Source organism: Manis javanica, chromosome 9, assembly GCF_040802235.1.
Source record: "Manis javanica isolate MJ-LG chromosome 9, MJ_LKY, whole genome shotgun sequence".
NCBI classification, from domain to species: domain Eukaryota; kingdom Metazoa; phylum Chordata; class Mammalia; order Pholidota; family Manidae; genus Manis; species Manis javanica.
Window position 1 is genome coordinate 54246583 of NC_133164.1, and position 14094 is coordinate 54260676.

Below are 14094 nucleotides of genomic sequence, written 5' to 3' on the forward strand. Positions count from 1 at the left end.
ATAAAAAATATCTAGCAAAACCTACAGAATACATCCTTCTTAGTACTGAAATGTCAGAATCATGTTTTGAAATTAAGAATATAAGTATACCAGGTATCAGCTCTCCACTAGAAATTCTAATCCTACATTGTTCAGTATAGTGACCAGGTGCCATATGTGCCAAGAGCATTTGAAATATGGCTAGCTCACTTGGTATGTACAGCAACTACGAAATGCATATGAGCTTTTGAAAATTTAGTGCCTCCAAATAATGTAAAATATCTCATGAATAATTTTTATATTGATTACATGCTGAAATGACAATTTGGTTTAAATAAGATAGGGCATATAATTAAAATTAATGCAATCTGTTTCTTTATATTTTTTAATGTGACAACTAGAAAATTTTAAATTAAATTTTTACTTACATTATATTTGTATTGGACAATAGAAAAAATATTGCTAAGGAGGAAACAAAGCTGTCATTGATCTCAGATACTACATCTACACAGAAAAACAAAATATACAGAGAATACATCAGAATCAATAAGAAGGTGCTAATGGCATTTCTGTACATACAAACATGGAGAAAATATGATTTTCAAAAAAGACTCCATTTATAAAAGTAACAAATATATAAAATACCTAAAATTTAAAAGATAAAGAATTTTATTAAAATATATTAGAAACCCAAATAAATGGAGAGACTCAGTAGCATAAATCCCTAAATTGATCTGTAGATTCAATGGTATCCCATCAAAATCCCAAAATAGTTTTTTGAAGAATCATAAAATTTAAATGGAAGAACAAAGATCTCATAATAGGCAAGGCATATTCAAAAATAAGAAGGTAAAATGATTTCCCTCATTTGTGGAGTATAACAAAGCAAAACTGAAGGAACAAAACAGCAGCAGACTCACAGACTACAAGAAGGGACAAGTGGTTACCAAAGGGGAGGGGTGGGGGAGAAAGGGAGGAGAGGACTGAGGGGCATTATGATTGGTACACATGGTGTGGGGGAGATCATAGGGAAGACAGGGTAGCACAGAGAAGACAAGTAGTGACTATGGCCTCTTACTACACTGATGGACAGTGACTTCAATGTGGTATAGGGGGGACATGATAATATGGGTGAATGTAGTAACCATACTGTTTTCATGTGAAACCTTCATAAGAGTGTGTATCAATGATACTTTAATTAAAAAAAAAAGAAGGTAAAAGGACTTACCCACCCAGATAACAAAACTTTAAACAAAACAGTAATGTATTAAAAGAATAGATCAATGAAACGAAGAGTTGTTTTTTTTAGAGAATGAACAAAATAGACAAACTTTCAGTAAGACCTACCAAGAAAAAGTAAGAAGACTCAAAGAAATAAAATCAGATATGAAAGAGGAGATATTACTACTCACAACAAATATAAAAGATCACAAGAGAATATTATGAATAATTACATGCCAACAAACTGGACAAACTAGAAGAAGTGGATAAATTCCTAGAAACATACAACCTCCTAAGGCTGAATCATGAAGCAATGGAAAATCTAAACAGACCAAGTACTAGTAAGGAGATTTAATCAATAATCAAAAACCTCCCAAAAAAGAAGTCCAGAACCAGATGTCTTCACTGCTGAACTCTGCCAGACATTCAATGAAGAATTAATACCAACCCTTCCCAAACTCTTCCAAAAAAATAGAAGAAGAGGGAACACTTCCAAACTCATTTTATGAGGCCAGCATTACCCTGATACCAAAATCAGACAAGGACACTACAAGAAAAGAAAATTGCAGGCCAATGTCCCTGTGCATTTATGAACATAAATGCAAAAATCCTCAGCAAAATAGCAAACCAAATTCAACAATAAATTAAAAAGATCATATACCATGATCAAGCAGGATTTATTTCAGGGCTGTAAGGGTGATTTAACATCCAAAAACCAATGTAATATACCACATTAATAAAACAAAGGATAAAAATCATGAAACTTGACAGATGTAAAAAAAAGATATTTGACAAAATTCAACATCCATTTATGGTAGAAACTGTCAACAAAGTGGGTATAGAGAGAACATACTTCAACATAAACCCATAGATAATATTGTATTCAATAATAAAAAGCTAAAAGCTTTTCCTCTAAGATCAGGAGCAAGATAAAGATACCCATTCTTACCATTTTTATTCAACATAGTATCAGAAGTCTTAACCAGAGAAATTAAGCAAGAAAAATAAATAAAAGGCATCCAATTTGAAAGAAGCAAAATTGTCACTATTTACAGATGATATGATATTTTATATAGAAACCCCTAGACTTGATTTAAAAAACTGTTAGAACTACTCAGCAAATTCAGTAAAGTCAGATACAAAATCAACATACAAAAACCTGATGCATTTTCATACACTATCAGAAATAATGAACTATCAGAAAATTAAGAAAACAATCCCATTTACAAATGCATCAAAAGATTAAATACCTAGAAATCTAACTAAGGAGGTGAAAGACCTGTACTCTGGAAACATTTAAGACACTGATGAAAAACAAATAAATGGAAAGATACTTTATCCTCATGGACTATAAGAATTAATATTGTTAAAATGTCCATATTACTCAAACCACTCTATAGAATCAATGCAATCCCTACCAAAAAATTCCAATGATATTTTTCACAGATTTAGACCAACCAACCCTAAAATTTGTATGGAAGTACAAAAGACCCAAAGAGCCAAAGCAACCTTGAAAAAGAATAAAGCTGGAAAATATATGCTTCTTGATTTCAAACTACATTATAAAACTATAGTAATCAAAATAGTATATGGTATTGGCATAAAAACAGACACCCAGATCAATGGAACAGAATAAAGAGCTCAGAGATAAAACCAAACATATATGGTCAATTAATTTATGGTAAAGGAACTAAGAACATACAATGAAGGAAGAACAACCTTTTTAATAAATGGTGCTGGGGAAAATGGACAGCCACGTGCAAAAGAAGGAAACTGGGCTGTTATCTTACATCATACACAAAAATTAACTCAAAATGGATTAGACTTTAACATAAGACCTGAAATCATAATATTCCTAGAAGAAAACAAAGGTGGTAAGCTCCTTGACACTGGTCTTGGTCTTGATTTTGTATCCAAACTGTTTGGATTTCACACCAAAAGCATGGGCAACAAAAACAAAAATCAACAAGTGGGACTATATCAAACTAAAAAGCTTGTCCACAGCAAAGGAAACCATCAACAAAATGAAAAGGCAGCCAAGGGACTGGGAGAAAATATTTGCAAATCATGTATCTGATAAGGAGTTAATATTCATAGCATATAAAAGAACTCATACAACTCAACAGCAAAAAATCAGATTTAAAAATGGGAAGAGGATATACATTTTTCCAAAGAAGACAGACAAATGGCCAATAGGTATAGGAAAAGGTGCTTAACATCACTAATTATCAGACAAATGCAAATTGAAATGAGATATCCCCATGCCTGCTAGAATGTTTAATATAAAAAAGACAAGAAAATAACAAATCCTTATGCAGATGTATAGAATCTTGGGCACCACTGGTAGGAATGAAAGTTGGTCCAATAACTATGGAAAACAGGATAGAGGTTCCTCCAAAAATTAAAAATAGAACTATGATCCAGCAATTCCACTTCTGGGCATTTAGTCTATGGAAACAAAGACACAAACTAACTCAAAAAAATACCTGCGCTGCCATGTTCACTGCAGCATTATTTATAGTAGGCAAGACATGAAAGTAACCCATGTGCACAGTGATGGATGAATGGATAAATAAAATGTTACACACACACACACACACACACACACACACACACACACACACACAGGAATATTATTCAGTCATCAAAAAGGAACCTATTCCATTTGTGACAAGGATGGAACCTGAGGGCATTATGCTAAGTAAAGTAAGTCTGACAGAGAAAGACAAATAGCATATAATCTCACTTATATGTGCACTCTAAAGACAAAACAACAACAAAACAAATCAAACAAATTCACAGATTCAGAGAACAGATTGTTCATTTTCAGAGACAAGGGGGTGGGAATTAATGGATGAAAGAGGGCACATAGTATGAACTTCCAGTTATAAAATAAATAATTGCTAGGAATATAATGTCAGTATGGTGACAACAGTTCATAATACTGTATGGTGTATTTGAAAGTTGCTAAGAGAATAAATCTTAAAAGTTATCACCGGGAAAAGAAATGTTGAAGCTATGTGGTGATGGATGTTAACTAGACTTATTGTGGAGACCATTTCACAATATACACTCATTGAATCATTATGCTGTACATCTGATACTAATGTAATGTTACATGCCTATACTATATCTTGATATTTTTCAATAAAAATCATGAAAAAAAATAAATGCAGAAGTGGATCTTATATATGTGACGCTATGGCAAAGGCTGACTGCAAAGAAGAGAAAAGATGGTCTTTTCAAATATTAGTGCTGAGCCAATTAGCTGCCCCTATTAAGAAATAAATTACTCTGGATCCCTATGTCATACCATACCAAAAATATCCAGTCAGATGTACTACAGCTCTAAATGTGAAAGGTAAAACAGTTTCTAGACAGTAACATAAAAGAATACCTTGATAATAGGCAAAGATTTCCTAAACAGGGCACAAAAGCAAAGGAAAAGATGAACAAGTTGAATTAATCAAAATTAGGAACTTATGCTCACTAAAAAATACCAGTAAAAGAATGAAAAGATAAGTCACACTGTGAAGCATTTTACAAAAGAATATAACCAAATAGCCTGTCTATTTATCTATCTATGCTCAACCTCATTAGTAACAAAGGAAATGCAATTTAAAACCATAATGAATTTACATAACACACCCACCAAGTTGGCTAAAATTAGAATAATTGGTAAGTGGGTTTAAATCTCAGTCATGGGTGGGATATGGAACTGGAACACTCATACACAGCTGGTAGATGTGAAAGTAAGTACAACCATTTGGGAAACCTGGCAATATCTACTGAAGATGAACACACACACACACACACACACCAACCAGCAGTTTCATTCCTACGGATATACCCAACAGAAATGCAAACACATGTGTACCAAATGACATGTAGAACATTCATAGTCACTTTATTTACCAGAGTCTCCAAATGGAAACAACCCAAATGTCTACCAATAGAAAAGAAAGACAGAATGTGGTATACTTATACAATGAAATACAATAGCTATGGAAATGAAAAAAAACTCCTATTAAATTCAGTAAGATGAATAAATCTCACAATACTGAATATGAAAAACCAGAAATATATATATAATTCTATTTATAGAAAGTTGAAAATGAACAAAGCTAATTGACACTGTTATAGTCTATAGAAAGGGTATCTTTAGGGAGAAGACTGAGGGTAGTAACTGGGAGGTAGCTTGACACAGGATTCCAGAATACTAGTATTGCTCTGTTTAAATCTGGATGGAGGTTACATTTCCATAATTTTGTGATAACTCATCAAGTAATAAATTTATAACTTGTGCACTTTCTATACAGTATACTTCACTTCTTTAAAAAAATAATTCTGGGTGCTAATGGCTAATTTCTTCTTTAGAAGAAATTACAGGAAATGGTCTTGATGACCTTGAGGTAATAAAAAATGTCTTAAACTCCCAAATCACTAAGCATAAAGAATATATTTATAAATCTGCATACATTAAATTTAAGAACTTTGGTTCAAAGGACTTCATAAAGAAAGTGAAAAGGCATACCACAAAGTAGACAATAATATTGACAACATATGGAGCCAAAAATAGATTAGTATCTAGAATACATAAAGAGCATCCATAAATAAGTATAATCCAAACAATCCAATAAAAAAATGAGAAAGGAATTTTATAGACAAGGTAACATGGATGGTCAATAAACCTATGAAAAGTGCTCATCCTCAAATTAAAACCATAATGAACTAACATTTACATGCACTGTATCAGCAAAATTGAAGCAGTTTGTCAATACAAATGTTGGCAGAAATACCAATCAGTGGGATTTTTTTATGCATTGCTGGTAGTAGGGCAGATTGGAACAATGAATGTAGAAAACAATGTGAACAAAGTTGAACATGTGTGTCATCCATGATTCAGCCATTCCACTCCAGTGGAAACAATATATATGTCTTGTGTACATGTATAAAAATGTCCACAGTAGCACAGTTCATGCTAGTAAAAAAATAATAATAAAGCAGGGCCTAGAAACAACAAAAAAGGCCTATCAAGAAGAAAATGGGTAAACTGAAAGGCATTCATACCTCTAAGTTTTATGCATTTGTGAAAATAAACACACAGCTATACACAACATAAACAATATTGAATAAAAAATGTAAAAGATAAATTTCCCTACATAATTCCATTTTTATAAAAAACAAAACTAAACAACATATTGTTTAAGGATATATACATATCTAGCTAAGCTGCCCTGGGTATGTTTTGTTTTAAAACACAGGAATATAAGCCAAAAAACACAAAAATCTCAGTAGTGGTTACCTCTCGGTGTAAGTTAGAGGAACTGGGGGGTAATATAAAATAGTTTCAGAGATACTACTGTATAATGTCTTAGTTTTCTTAATTGGGTAATAGATTCACAGGTATTTATTGTTTTATAAATTATATATAAGATGACTTTCTTTTACAAATCCTGTATCAGTGACAAAAAACTTCTTAAAATATGTAAATATGAGTTATAACATTTCCCTAAATGCTCAAGGGATCCAGTTTCCTTGGGTAGCTATTTCTATCTGGTAACTCCCAAGTCCCTTTCTCTAGCTCACTCTTCACCTCTCCCATCAAATTTATTTTTCAAAAAATCCCAAAAACTGAACTGTCAAAATTAATTTTATCAGAACTGGAAAACAGTCAAAGGTTTACAGGAACCAAGCAAATGCTGAATTAAGAAAGAGGAAACATGAATAAGGCAGGCAAATTCTGCAGAATTGTTACTTCCCCTTGCCCTACCTGCCTCCCTGCCTCAGCTATAGTCTTAACGTGCACAGTCCAGCTTGGGACCCTGGACCCGGCTTCCACATTGGAACAGAACAGACCTTGTTCTCAAAGAACTGTTTTTGTCTGTTTTGACCTACCTGGTGACAACCTGAAGGACTGACAAGACGCCTGCCTTTGCTTCACGTAACTCAGACTCTCTCAGGGTGGAATAGCATCTACAGGGGGAATTCCTCAAAAACAATGAAAGGAAAAAAAACACAAGCACTGTCTCCTGAGACAAGAGATGGTTTAAAATACATAAAAGATAAGCTGAAAGCCTGGGGAGAGAGACTGGAAAATAAGTACATTGAAAAGCCACCATTCAGACAGCCGGAGTGCACGCCCAGGGAAGGATGTGAGAAGACCCTTAACTTTCACCTCCGGCTGATCTTTTAAGCTCAGCGCGAGCAGGAAGCGAAGGCTGAGAACTATAAATAGGCTAGCTAAGCACTGAAGGAGTATCCCAAAACCCAGCCCATCTGTAAAGACTCCGGGAGTGGGGTTCCTAGGGAGGGGGGCTCCAGTACTGAGGGCAATCTCTGTCAAAACACTAGCTGACAGCAAGCTACAGAACAGACACTTCACAGATCACACATAACAAAGATAAAGAAATAAACCCATACAACTACGGCCAATTAATTTTACGAAGACTGGCCAAGACCACTCAACAGGGGATGTACAGTCTCTCCAACAAGTGGTGCTGGTACAACTGGATATCCACATGCAAAGGACTAAAGTTGGACTCCTCCTCATACCAAAACTCAAAATAGACTAATGATCAATGTACAGTAAGAGCTAAAATTATAAAAGTTTTAGAGCAAAACTTGGAGTAAAACTTCATGGCCCTGGATTTGGCAATAGATTTTTAGACCTTTCAGGGTATGTTCCTAAGAGTAGCATTAAGAAGATAAACAGAAGGCCAACAAGCACATGAAAGATGCTCAATGTTATCAATCATTTGGGAAATACAAATCAAAACCACAATGAGATACCACTTCACATCCATAATTAAAATAAATACAATTTAAAATACAGGAAAAAAGTATTGGTAAGACTATGAAGAAATTAAGACCCTTGTACACTGCTGACAGGAAAGTAAAAAGGTACAACCACTGTGGAAAACAGTTTGGTGGCTTCTCAAAAAGTTAAACATAGAATTACCATATGACCCAGCAATTCCACTCTTAGGTATATATCCAAAAGAACTAAAAACAGCTGTTCAAACAAATACCTATACATATATGCTCACAGCAGCACTATTCACAGCAGCCAAAAGGGTGAAACAACTCAAATGTCCTTTAACAGATGAATAAATAAAATGCGATACATATACACATGGAACATTATTCAGCTATTAAAATGAAAGAAGTACTCATTCACGCAATTAACGTGAATGAATCTGGGAATCATTATACTAAGTAAAAGAGGTCATATATTGTATACTGCCAGTGGTATGAAATATTCAGAATAGGCAAACACATAGGAACAGAAAGCAGATTGGTGGTTGCCAGGGGCTGGGGGCAGGGGCAAGCAGGAATCACTGCTTAATGGGTATGGAGTTTCCTTTTGGAGTGATGAAATGTTTTGGAACTTGATAAAAGTGGTTGTTACATAACATTGTGAATGTACTAAATACACATGAAAATGGTTAATTTTATGTTGTTTATGTTATACTGAATTTCACCTCAATTTAAAAACCAAACTAAACCAAACCTGTGGCCTGAATCAGAAAGCCACCATTACCTTCAATCCCTTTTTTCCATCTGTCTCTCACATCCCATCTGGAGATGAGTCAAAGTAGACTGTATACTTCAGAATGCTATTCTTCTTTTCCTTGCCACACTGTTACTATTTAATGCAAAACTATCACTTCTCACCTAATAATTACAAGTGCCCCAGATAGATCTAATTCCTTCTCTAAACTGCTACCAGATCCATCTTTCCAAAATTAAATCTTATCATAAAACTTTTCTACACAAAATCTTCCCATGTTTCCATACAGCTTTTAGGACAGAGTTCTTTACCCTGGCACAAAAAGTATTTCCTATGCTAGCTCCTTCCTGGTCCCCTGGCCTCATCTGCCATTTCCCTGCCTCTTCCCCACTACATAGAGGGTGAACTCTTCCTACTTCAAAGATCTACATTGTTAAAGGGTGTCTATACTTCCTCTAATTAGGTGATGCTTTCCCAAATAACTTTCCTCATTCAACTAAATGTCTCATTCTCTAGAAAGGGCTATTTTCTAGTTCCCAATTCACTACTTTCACAGCATACAAGCAATTTATCACACAACCACACTGTAGTGTAATTGGCTTACTTTCCCATAGACCAGATAGTCCTCTAGGAGACTGAGAGAGCAGGGGCCATGACTTCATCATATTTATATCTCAAGTACCTAGCTCAGCAAACGTTCATCCATTCAGTCATTTACTCAGTCAGTCAAACATAAAATAATTCATAGATCTGTTCATCCTTTGCTACTTGATTAGGTCTTCACGGCTGGCCAATATCTGAGCGAATAATTAGCAGTTTGTGTGATGTTTCTGTGAAGTAATCCATCCTCGAACTAATTAAAACAAGAGCTTCTGACTTATGATTAATGCATTTAATACATGAAAGAATATTTTCTAATCCTTATTAAAAAGGTGCTCTAAGTCCATCTAAAGAAATGTAAAAAAAAATTTTTTTATTAAATGAGGTCACAGTCAAGGTAAAATCCCTTAATTAGTTTTGAGATGAAAAACCAAAATATAAAAGTTTAACTACTTGTCTCTCTCACCTGAAATACAAATCAATTTTGGTCATTAGAGTTAGACATATGGTTGTGCTCACCCTGTACCACTACCTACCAATTCCCTACGTTCCACTGCCCTGTGCTCTTAGGCTCACCAAATCATTTGGTTAATATTAGATAGTATACTAGAAACTATACTCTTTCAGAGTATTTTTCAAAGAAAGTATTCTTTACTCTTACCTTTCAATGGTTTCTGCTGAAAACACTTGATGTCTGAGAATATTTTAACACTCTGGATTTACATGTACCCAGGTAAGCCCAAGATAAGCAGAAATATATCAGTAGACTGCTTTGAAAACTATGAGTAAATGGTTATTTTGCAATATCTAAAATTTATAAATACTTCCTATAAAATAGTACTTGAATGACAAATGATAGTTACGTGTTTTCATTGTTAATGGGGTTAGTTTTACTCTTAACTGTTCTGATCCAGTCTAGTTCTGCCCACTTGACATCTGTATTTTTCAACATCTGAAAGAATGAAACAACACTATTAACTTACTTTCTAATGGTTGAGACTGATTTTTCCTATGGCTATTTCTGCTGATCCAAAGCATGTTCCTTATTCTTACTAGTTTTTAAATTCCCAGAAGAGACCTAAGGTAAATATTTCCTCAATGCCAATAATTCTTGTGCTTTGCCTAATTAACTCAGTTGTTTTGTATCTACAGGGTTGGAATCAGCAATTACCATTTCCATCTTTATACTGGCTGCTAGAAAGCTCTCAAATAATTTGTGGTCCAATTTTAGACTTCCTTTTATGTGGTCTGGGCATTATTCTCATTCTAAGCTATATCTTATTCTTTTAACCTTTTTTATCCCCACAGTGTACACTTAATTTTATTCTCTCAGACTGGATTTTTTATAAGCTGCCTCCTAGAATATAATCCTAGGAAAACCTTATACATACACTTGCCTAATTATTAGCCAGTCTGCTTCTGGGCTCCCAAATGGTACAGGAGACAGACATAATCAGGCTTAGTCCACAGTTGTTCAACAATCCTTGTTCTCATTCTTAGTTGACCATATATCTATTCCCAATATAAGTCCTTACATATATTTCTTTCATTCTCTTAGAGCCATTGCAATTTATCTGTCAACACATAACATTTCTACCTAAATTTCAGAGAGGATAGAGCCAATCAGTTAAATCCCTCACTCTCCCCCACACATTCCACCTAAAAATAATCTCAAACAGAAGAAAGAAAAGGCTTCCTTTCATCTGGGATCTTAATGTTAAAACTTTCTCAGGTTTTTTTCTATGGCCCTTCTTCATCTCATTTAATGACATCCACTCTACTGGCTCCTTCCTTCACCAGAGAAGTTCTATGAAGAACATTTCACTCTTTGCCATTGTCATTTTTTTAGGCAGTGCCAGAGGTTCCTGCCATGGGACTGGAAGGAATAGGATTTGGAACTAGAAACCAGGAGGTGGTGAACCAACAGTAGACAGTAATAGAAAATTTAGTAGGTGGAAAACAGATAAAACCCTGACATACCATTAGACAAGTGGTAGGTATCAGGGAGTTTCAGCATAAATTAACAGATGTTCCAACAGATGGGACACTGCAAATGTCACACATCAGAGAGAGTCAACCTCTGAGTTCAGTGAAAAAGCTTAGACTTATTAAAGCAAGGACTCTGCAAAGAAAAATAAAAATAGCCCAGGTACCTGACATGGAGTACACAGTGGGGAACTGATCAATAAAACAAAGCAGTACACCAAGAATAAATACTGAGCAAAGTGTCAAAGTAGCAGCAACTATTCTTCCTGCTGAACTCCCAGTACTGGACCAGAACTCTTTAAATCCTCCCCGTGGTCAGACTTGGTCTCAGAGGCTGGGCTGTGGAATGACATCCACTCTGCTGGCTCCTTTCTTCACCAGAGAAGTTTTATGAAGAACATTTCACTCTCTGCCATTGTCATTTTACATACACTTGCCTAATTATTAGCCAGTCTGCTTCTGGGCTCCCAAACGGTACAGGAGCCAGACATAATCAGGCTTAGTCCACAGTTGTTCAACAATCCTTGTTCTCATTCTTAGTTGACCTACTAGTGAGCCTACTAGTGGGGGTTATAACAAATAAAAGAAAATGATCATAGATGTGACATGCAAAATAACATCCAGAGAAGAGGGACTCTAAATGTAGGATTACGAGCTAAGAGTCTACTGTAGTAAAAAAACAAACAAAAAACCAGTTTCTAATAAGCATATTAACTGGATCAAAGCCACATAAATTTATAAGTATTATATTGAAAGTGCATGTGTGTGTGTGAGAGAGAGGGAGGAAGAAGGGAGAAGGAGCACTGATTCGTGCCCTCTGGGGTGACAGTCCACTGAAATGGCTCTCTCTCAATGTCACCAATAATCTTTACACTCAACAGCCAATTTTTAGTACTTAACCTACCTAAGATTTTGCTCCTATAAATCTATATGGCACGATAGATCAAATGAAATGCATCTCTCTCCAACTTGTCTTTTTATATGCTACCTATATATATATATATAAATATATATGTGACCCCCCCCATACACACACACAAAAGTGTATCAATTTACCTTTCAGGTACATGGTTAATTTTCATTTGCCATCTCTTGCTCACTAAGAAATTTTTTCTCTCTCATAATTTTGATATATTTGTAAATATATATGACTTTGATACAAGCAAGATACTTATAAAGAAGCATTTTTTTCTGTGTGTTATCTTTTCAAATGTTCCATGCGTTTCTGATGGATGACGAAGTTGTTAATTTTCCAAGCCCCATATCGGTCCCAGAGACACAAAGTAAATTGGATACTTGTTTGAAATGGAAACCACTTTCAGATAACCTTTAACTTCTCTCAGCCTGAAAAGCTCTTTACCGCTGGCTAATTAAGTCATCTTCTTTTTTCCAAGTATTACAACAGTAACAGCTAACACTTTCAAGCCCTGTTTCACATGATTATATGTTAACTCATTTAATCCTTAACTAGGGTTCCTCTTTGGAACTACTACACACAGAAAATTATGAGAGTAACTATTTTCTCAAATCTTCCAAGGATGGTTCATAAAACTAGTACCATTCCAGATGAATTAGGACTTAATTTTCTTAAGAAACCCTAGTTAAGAAAGGCCACAAGTCAACAATCTCAGTAGATAAGTTATATTATCATCCTCATTTGACAGACGAGCAAACTAGGCAGACACTGAGTGACTTGACCAAGCTCACAGCTAGTAAGTGGTGGAACGAGGACTCAAATCCAGGCAGTCTAGCTCCAGAGTCCTCAGTAAGTCCAACCCTGCTGCTCTGAACCACTTAGCTCTTCCTCCATGTATAGGCTATACCTTATAATCCTTAATGATTTGCTGTTTTAATAATTATTTCACATGCACACATTTTTTTTCACAACAGAAACACAAGCTGCTTAAAGTATGTTCCACAACAAACTTCCCTTGTATTCCCACAATACTAAGGCTCACAAAAGGTATTCAGAATATTTAACTGATCATTGCAATTAATTATAGCCATAAGAAATCAAGAAACAAAGAGTGAATTCAAATAGGCAAGATCAGCTTACTTGATATAAGCCTTGCCTGAAGCAAACATACTCATCAGAAATAAGAGACACACTATGTGTATATTGAACATAATGAAATTTGAGGATAAAAATTGGACAAGATTCATGTAACAGAGATCTACAATTGATAATTTTCAATCTATCATATAATTACTATTATGAAGGTTGATGTTTCAGCAATTTGACTTCCTAGTTCCTTCTGACAGTTTTTAATATTCCCATGCAGACACCCTGAAGTACACAGAAAAAAAAGAGGACAGCAAAGTGATGTAGTTTAGAGATAAAAAGTCTCTAGAAACCTGCTAGAGCTCTATTTTGGAATATACAAAACTAAAGTTAACATGGTAGAAGAGAAAGGAAAATAAATGATGCCCACAGAAACTCCAGGATGCCACACATAAATACCCTTCACTTTTCATTCTGCCATGGTTAAAACAGGTTTGTGGAATCATCTACCTGCCGAAGAATTTTCTTCAGTTTTGGGGTAGGAGGATGTATAATCTAAATATAAAAATCTTTCATTCTTCGCAACTCTAAAGTAGAGGGAATAGAGAAGTTTACAGGATGTGCTCTCAGTGTTTCCACATGAAGGTTATAAAGGCAAATGAAACAGAGCAGGCAAATGAAATCTGGCAGTGGATGAGTAGGTCACTCTAGAGCTGATGAATATTTCATTACAATTACCTGATACCTTTCCTCCTTTTATACTTAAATACTGATCCATTACAAAACCTAATTT

At 34.9% G+C, this 14094-nt stretch overlaps 1 protein-coding gene across 5 annotated transcripts in view; it reads right to left on the minus strand.

Annotated features, from left to right (window-relative positions):
• TSC22D1 (TSC22 domain family member 1) overlaps positions 1–14094 on the minus strand; it is a 159532-nt gene that overhangs the window by 69107 nt on the left and 76331 nt on the right. The gene's annotated exons all lie outside the window — the stretch shown is intronic.